This window comes from Heptranchias perlo, chromosome 16, assembly GCF_035084215.1.
Source record: "Heptranchias perlo isolate sHepPer1 chromosome 16, sHepPer1.hap1, whole genome shotgun sequence".
NCBI lineage: Eukaryota > Metazoa > Chordata > Chondrichthyes > Hexanchiformes > Hexanchidae > Heptranchias > Heptranchias perlo.
Window position 1 is genome coordinate 20,975,753 of NC_090340.1, and position 8,081 is coordinate 20,983,833.

General features: G+C 47.1%; 1 long non-coding RNA gene across 1 annotated transcript; it reads left to right on the top strand.

Moving 5' to 3' along the window:
• Positions 1-3,557: 3,557 nt before the first annotated feature.
• On the top strand, positions 3,558-4,997 carry LOC137333283 (uncharacterized). The gene is made up of 3 exons (XR_010965838.1): positions 3,558-3,975; positions 4,182-4,259; positions 4,727-4,997. It is a non-coding gene; the product is annotated as an uncharacterized lncRNA (long non-coding RNA).
• Positions 4,998-8,081: the final 3,084 nt, after the last annotated feature.

An 8,081-nucleotide genomic window follows, 5' to 3' on the forward strand; every position in this document is an offset into this window, starting at 1 on the left:
TGACCCAGCTACGATGAAAGAACAGCGATATATTTCCAAGTCGGGATGGTGTGTGACTTGGAGGGGAACGTGCAGGTGGTGTTGTTCCCATGTGCCTGCTACCCTTGTCCTTCTAGGTGGTAGAGGTCGCGGGTTTGGGAGGTGCTGTCGAAGAAGCCTTGGCGAGTTGCTGCAGTGCATCCTGTGGATGGTACACACTGCAGCCACTGTGCACCGGTGGTGAAGGTTTAGGGTGGTGGATGGGGTGCCAATCAAGCGGGCTGCTTTGTCCTGGATGGTGTTGAGCTTCTTGAGTGTTGTCGGAGCTGCACTCATCCAGGCAAGTGGAGAGTATTCCATCACACTCCTGACATGTGCCTTGTAAATGGTGGCAAGGCTTTGGGGAGTCAGGAGGTGAGTCACTTGCCGCAGAATACCCAGCCTCTGACCTGCTCTTGTAGCCACAGTATTTATATGGCTAGTCCAGTTAGGTTTCTGGTCAATGGTGACCCCCAGGATGTTGATGGTGGAGGATTCGGCGATGGTAATGCCGTTGAATGTCAAGGGGAAGTGGTTAGACTCTCTCTTGTTGGAGATAGTCATTGCCTGGCACTTGTCTGGCGCGAATGTTACTTGCCACTTCTCAGCCCAAGCCTGGATGTTGTCCAGGTCCTGCTGCATGCGGGCTCGGACTGCTTCATTATTTGAGGGGTTGCGAATGGAACTGAACACTGTGCAATCATCAGCGAACATCCCCATTTCTGACCTTATGATGGAGGGAAGGTCATTGATGAAGCAGCTGAAGATGGTTGGGCCCAAGACACTGCCCTGAGGAACTGCAGCAGCAATGTCCTGGGGCTGAGATGATTGGTCTCCAACAACCACTACCATCTTCCTTTGTGCTAGGTATGACTCCAGCCACTGGACAGTTTTCCCCCTGATTCCCATTGACTTCAGTTTTGCTAGGGCTCCTTGGTGCCACACTCGGTCAAATGCTGCCTTGATATCAAGGGCAGTCACTCTCATCTCACTTCTGGAATTCAGCTCTTTTGTCCATGTTTGGACCAAGGCTGTAATGAGGTCTCTAGCCGAGTGGTCCTGGTGGAACCCAAACTGAGCATCGGTGAGCAGGTTATTGGTGAGTAAGTGCCGCTTGATAGCACTGTCGATGACACCTTCTATCACTTTGCTGATGATTGAGAGTAGACTGATGGGACGGTAATTGGCCGGATTGGATTTGTCCTGCTTTTTGTGGACAGGACTTACCTGGGCAATTTTCCACATTGTCGGGTAGATGCCAGTGTTGTAGCTGTACTGGAACAGCTTGGCTAGAGGTGCAGCTAGTTCTGGAGCACAAATCTTCAGCACTACAGCCGGGATGTTGTAGGGGCCCATAGCCTTTGCTGTATCCAGTGCACTCAGCTGTTTCTTGATATCACGTGGAGTGAATCGAATTGGTTGAAGACTGGCTTCTGTGATGGTGGGGATATCGGGAGGAGGCCGAGATGGATCATCCACTCGGCACTTCTGGCTGAAGATGGTTGCAAATGCTTCAGCCTTGTCTTTTGCACTCACGTGCTGGACTCCGCCATCATTGAGAATGGGGATGTTTACAGAGCCTCCTCCTCCCGTTAGTTGTTTAATTGTCCACCACCATTCACGACTGGATGTGGCAGGACTGCAGAGCTTTGATCTGATCCGTTGGTTGTGGAATCGCTTAGCTCTTGTCTAACAGCTTCCGCTGTTTAGCATGCATGTAGTCCTGAGTTGTAGCTTCACCAGCTTGGCACCTCATTTTTAGGTACATCTGGTACTGTTCCTGGCATGCTCTTCTACATTCCTCATTGAACCAGGGTTGATCCCCTGGCTTGTTGGTGATGGTAGAGTGAGGAATATGCCAGGCCTTGAAGTTACAGACTGTGCTGGAATACAATTCTGCTGCTGCTGATGGCCCACAGCACCTCATGGATGCCCAATTTTGAGCTGCTAGATCTGTTCTGAATCTATCCCATTTAGCACGGCGGTAGTGCCACACAACACGATGGGTGGTATCCTCAGTGCAAAGACGGGACTTCGTCTCCACGAGGACTGTGCGATGGTCACTCCTACCAATACTGTCATGGACAGATGCATTTGCGACAGGTAGATTGAGGAGGACTGATTCATCAGCTGAGGGAGGACGGTAGGTGGTAATCAGCACGAGGTTTCCTTGCCCACGTTTGACCTGATGCCATGAGATTTCATGGGGTCCAGAGTCAATGTTGAGGACTCCCAGGGCCACTCCCTCCTGACTGTATATCACTGTACCGCCACCTCTGGTCGGTCTGTCCTGCCGGTGGGACAGGACATACCCAGGGATGGTGATGGAAGAGTCTGGGACTGTTGGCTGAAAGGTATGATTCTGTGAGTATGGCTAAGTCAGGCTGTTGCTTGACTAGTCTGTGGGACAACTCTCCCAATTTTGGCACAAGTCCCCAGATGTTAGTGAGGAGGACTTTGCAGTGTTGACTAGGCTTGGTTTGCCTTTGTCATGTCTGGTGCCGGGTGGTCCGTCCGGTTTTATTCTTATTGTGACTTTTTTAGCGAGATTGTACAACTAATGGCTTGCTAGGTCATTTCAGAGGGCAATTAAGAATCAACCACATTGCTGTGGGTCTGGAGTCACAAATAGGCCAGACCGGGTAAGGACGGCAGGTTTCCTTCCCTAAAGGGCATTAATGAACCAGATGGGTTTTTACAACAATCCGGTAGTTTCATGGCCACCATTACTGATACTAGTATTTTAATTCCAGATTTTTATTTTTATTTATTTTATTTTAATTAATTGAATTTAAATTCCCCAGCTGCCATAGCAGGATCTGAATTCATCATTATTAGTCCAGGCCTCTGGATTACTAGTCCAGTAACATAACCACTATGCTACCGTACCCATTGCCTCCACTGTGATTTCATCCTATCCATTGCTGAAACCCTCATCCATGCCATTGTCACCTCAAGACTCCACAATTCCAATGCTCTAAAAGTTGGTCTCCCATTCTTCATCCTCTGTAAATGTCAACTCTTCCAAAACTCTGCTGCCTGTATCCTATCCTGCCCCAGGTCCTGGTCCTCATCACTTGCTGACTTGCATTGGCTCACGGTCCCCAGTGCTTCAAATTTAAAATCCTCATCCTCCTGTTTAAATCCCTTCATGGCCTCACCCTTCCTATCTCCACAATCTCCTCGAGTCCTACAACACTCCAACCACATCGCCCCCCACCCCCAAAAAAACACCACTGGCCTCTTGTGTCTCTCCCCATCCATTTCCTCACCAGGGCTATACCTTCAGCTATCACGGCCCCAAGCTCAGCAATTAGCCTTTTGAACCCCTCCACATCCCTCACCTTTAAGTCTCTCCTGAAAACATACTTTTGACTACAATTTTGATCAAGCTTTTGGTCAGCCCTCCTAATATCTCCTTCCTTCTCTGGTTGTCCCTTTTATTCCACCTCGGGGCGTTTTACTTCGTTGAAAACACCAAAACAAAGCAAACTCTTGTTGTCGGTTCGCCTGGGAGAGCAATCTGAAACACAGAAACTAAAAGATATCCAGAGTGAAAAGGGTAAATAAAACCTAAAACAGAAGATGCAGTCCTGGACCCCCCAGACCGTGGGTGTGAAACGTGCTGCAGACGCTCAGACTCACGGTGATCGCACAGGAAATGTTGTGAAATTGCTGTTATTGAGGAATATTTTGGGGACGTGTTCTGAGTGAAGGAGACGGGTGCAATTCCCACCTGGAACCGCTGATTCACTTCGGTGCTCCGTGTGCATTCTGCCCGGACCGACCCGCCCCTTCCCCGGTTTTGCACCCGATTCCCCGCCGATCACAACCCATAAAATTCGGCTCCGATGCAGCAAACGGCACAAGATCGAGAAACGCTGATTCGGTGACGGCTCCAAACTGAAGAGGAAGTTAGTGAAATGTCTGACTCTAAGGCCTGTGTCTGCCTGGATGGTGAGTGGAGACTAGTCAGTCCTTTCAGCTCAGTGTCCCCGCTCAGTGTCACTGAGGTGGAGCAGGATTGGAGGGGAGGCTGTTTATTAAATTAACTGGAGATCAGAGGGTGACAAAGAGCCGGGGCTCCTCCACACGGTGGGGATTTCTCTGGGTTTAAATCCCAACTCTGTGTCTTTATATTTGTTTGTTTTCCCTGTTTTCAGGCTCCTGCTCCTGTGAAAACACCTGCAGGTGCTCCGACTGCCGATGTCCCACCAGCAAAGCTGGACGCTGCCAGAAAAGTGAGTAACTGTGGGACTGTTTAAAACCCCTCACATTGTATTGATGTGACTGATGGTTCTGGGCAGAACTCAGACTGGAACAGAATGTGAAAATTACAAGCTCCGTGATTTCACCTGATTAATTCCCATCAGATTTATGCAATGTCCAATCTAAAGAGACTCGAGGAGAGATCACTGCTGTGAAACTGAGCCCTGCTGTTAAAGATGGGTCTTCGTGACACGAAATAGTTAATTTTATAGAATTATCACGAGAACGAGGGTTGGAGAGATACTGACAGTAATAACATATTCACCAAAACCCTCTCACATGGTGTGCTGGTGCTGAGCCAATTCAGACAAGTTACTTGGAGATATGACACAGATTAGTTTATTAGGGAGGAGCTCAGTGCTGTAATGGGAGGGTCTGGGGGTGTTTCAGTGAATGATTCATCGTTACTGATTTCTGCCTTTTCCCCCTCCTCTCTCAGGTTGCTGCTCTTGCTGTCCTGCCGGATGCACTAACTGCGCCAATGGCTGTGTGTGCAAAGGGAAAACCTCCGACAAATGTAGCTGCTGCTCCTGAACAACTGGCCCTTCAGGCACAATATATAAAGTATTCTCTGTATGTACTGTATTAAACAAGCTGCATGTCCTCAGTATGTGTGATGAGTTGTGTGTTTATATAAATTAATGAAAAGTGAATTAACTTTTTGTAATAATAATTTTTGATATCAGTAAATAAAAAGCTATTTCAAGTCCTGTGATAAGTGCCATCTCTTTGTTAACTAAGTGATATTCCCAATGACAACACAATGTGTAGCGAAAGACTTAGGGGGAAAAATTGGATAAGGATCCGTTATGGGCGATGGTAGCGCATCCCGCGCCCGGCGGACCCTGGGCAGGCAAGAGGCAAGTTTGGACCCAAGGGAACACTTACCTGCAATCAGCCTTCCTTTCCAGGCCTTGCATGTGGAATCGATGCAATTTGCACTTTCCACCACCAGGGGGAGCGGAATCTCTTAAACAGAGGATGTTTCTTAGAAATGTCTTAAAGGTAGCTGGTACCTGTTATTTGCTGAAAATAGCAGTCTACTGTCTGCATGGAGTCTCAACAGAGATCAGACATTGCACACATAAAATACGGATGCAGATCCCATCCCTATGTTTACACACTGATGAGTTATGTTAAAACATTGAATAAAGGTTGCGCACTACTAAATCCCACATCCTCCAATCTGCACACCAGACCTCATCAATCTGTTGATCTGAGTTTGTACCAAGCCTATGAGAGTGCATGCACCAAGGTTCTCTGCTGATGCACTAGAGACCTTGGGTGCAAGAGGTGGACAGAATGAGGGACATTCTATATCCTCAGGGGAGGGGGCAAGAGGCTCTCCAGACATACTCAAAAGGCAGTGGGAGGCAGCGGGGCTGAAGTCAATGCCAGGCGCACAGCATCATGAACGTGGATGCAGTATCGGAAGAAGTTCAATGCTTTGACATGAGTGGTCAAGGTGAGTGAGGTCAACTGTCGAGTGGCGTCTCCTACCAACTACACCACGCACTACACCCTCATCACCCACATACCAACAAACTCTTTCCATCAGTACTCAACTCTTCCAATCAGATGCTTCCTCTCACCCTTACACATTACCACTGTTTCAAGCCGCCCACCCACAATTCACAGGCCACACACACTGGCAGCTATTCAACCATGACAGGCACATCACCCAGGCACATGTCCCGCTTTCTTGCCGGAGAAGATGGCGCATATCAAGAGGCAGCAAGTGGCCGTGGCATTTAGCCCCTCGAGCCTGTTCCACCATTCAGTGAGATCATGGTGGACCTGTGACCTAACTCCATATACCCACCTTAGCCCCATATCCCTTAATACCCTTGGTTCACAGAAATCTATCAATCTCAGATTTAACATTCACAAGTGAGCGAGCATCAACTGCCATCTGCAGAAGAGCCTTCCAAACGTCTCCCACCCTTTGCGTGTCGAAGCATTTCCTAACTTCACTCCTGCATGTCCTGGCTCTAAATGTTAGGCTATGTCCCCATGTCCTAGTATTGAAGTCTAGGAGACCTCCAAAAACAGTTACAAATGTCTCGGTAGCCAGAAGCAATAATCCAGGCACTAACCTGTAAATCCTGCATGGTCCCTTTAAATAGTGCTGGTGGGGGGTCCTCCAGGCACTCTAAGACACGTTCAGATGGTCGAGGTTAAGACTGTGCGTTGCGTTGAGCGTTAAGTTCCAAAATGGTGTCTATCACTTTAAATCAGCGTTGCACACTGATTGAAGCCATTTTCTCCCTACTTTACATGATTCCAGCATTCGTTATCTGCACCTGCGCAAACTCCTATACCAATTTGGCATCTGACGCACATCACACAGGAAACATGCGTGCACATCTAAGACGCCATCTTGGATGTTGGAGAGGCCGTGTCATGCCGAAACAACGGGCGCTACACGCCCCAATTTAGAGCCCACTGAGCCTAAACAGGCCACATTGCTTAAAATTTTGCCTTAAAGCCACATTGCCATCTGATGCAGATAGCAATGTGGAAGAGGTTAAACCGTGTGGTGATGGAGTGGTGTGGGGAATGTTGGAGTGAATGATTCAATGGTATCCTTGCTTCAATATTAGGACTCGTGGACCAGGTCGGTTCTTATAGCTTCAACCAACCTCAAAGCACCATATGATGGGAGGTGGGAGAATATTGGCCTTGTTTCTATTTTGTGACTCAGGGAGCTGCCCTGTCACATCAATGAGGAAGCCCCACAGAACAGGGGGCAGTAAATTCAAAGCCTAAAGCACAGAGGCGATATAACTCAGACAGATATTGGTGACATGTGCAGACATTGTCTGAATTAGTGATGTCTCTGGTACAGGGGTGTTCAAACCCCTTTCTCTGTGGACCAGTTCACTGTGGACATGGTATCCTATGGGTCGCATATTAACAGTTACGACATCAAACACTAAAATTAAACTAAAGCCGACAGCTGTGAAAAGTCAGTTAATTCTCTACATAAGCAGTCATTAATTTTAAAGAATAAGTCTTTAAAATTTATTATAATGAGTATTCTTATTCAATCTCAAATAGAGGGTTTTCTATACATTTCCTCATTAATATTTTATAGGGTACATTTTACAAATTAGCTCTTCCTGCATGGAGCACTTATTGAGAATTCGGCTGTGCTCTGTCTTCCACGATTTTCCATTCGGTAAAATAAAAATGCAAAAGAAGATGGAAGAGATATTTATATCCTGATATAATTCATGGGGGGAGGGCCGAATGTTTGTGCAATGAAATATGTTTAAATGTGTCATAGTCCACAAGCCAGGCAGCTATTCAACCACAGTGAAGGCTGCCAAATCTGCGGGGAAACTAGCAGCAAAACTGGATTGTACAGGTTATCATGTCCTGATATAACACAGAACGGTGCTGGTGGTTTTGTGTATGTCTGTGACTGTGGGGGTGTTAAGAAAATGACTACTAGCTATAACTCATTGTCCTGTAGGGCACTGAGGGAAACATATCTGCAGGCACATTTCCAAATGATGGGAGAGAGTTGTTCGTGGTCAGGATGTATGTCACTAATATTCAGGATTCAGAGTTGGAATTAGAATGAATACTAAATCCCTCCCCCATTATGTGAGAAATATATTAGCTGAATTTGCAATATCTAGCTATGTACACTAAAGGGTATTGGACCAATCTTCACCCCTTTTCCCAACACATATACTGAAAAAGTAGACTGGAATCTGCCATTTTCTTCGAAGGTTGATAAGATTCCTCAATTAACGCCCCTTTGAGCCATCTTACAGTATCCAGTC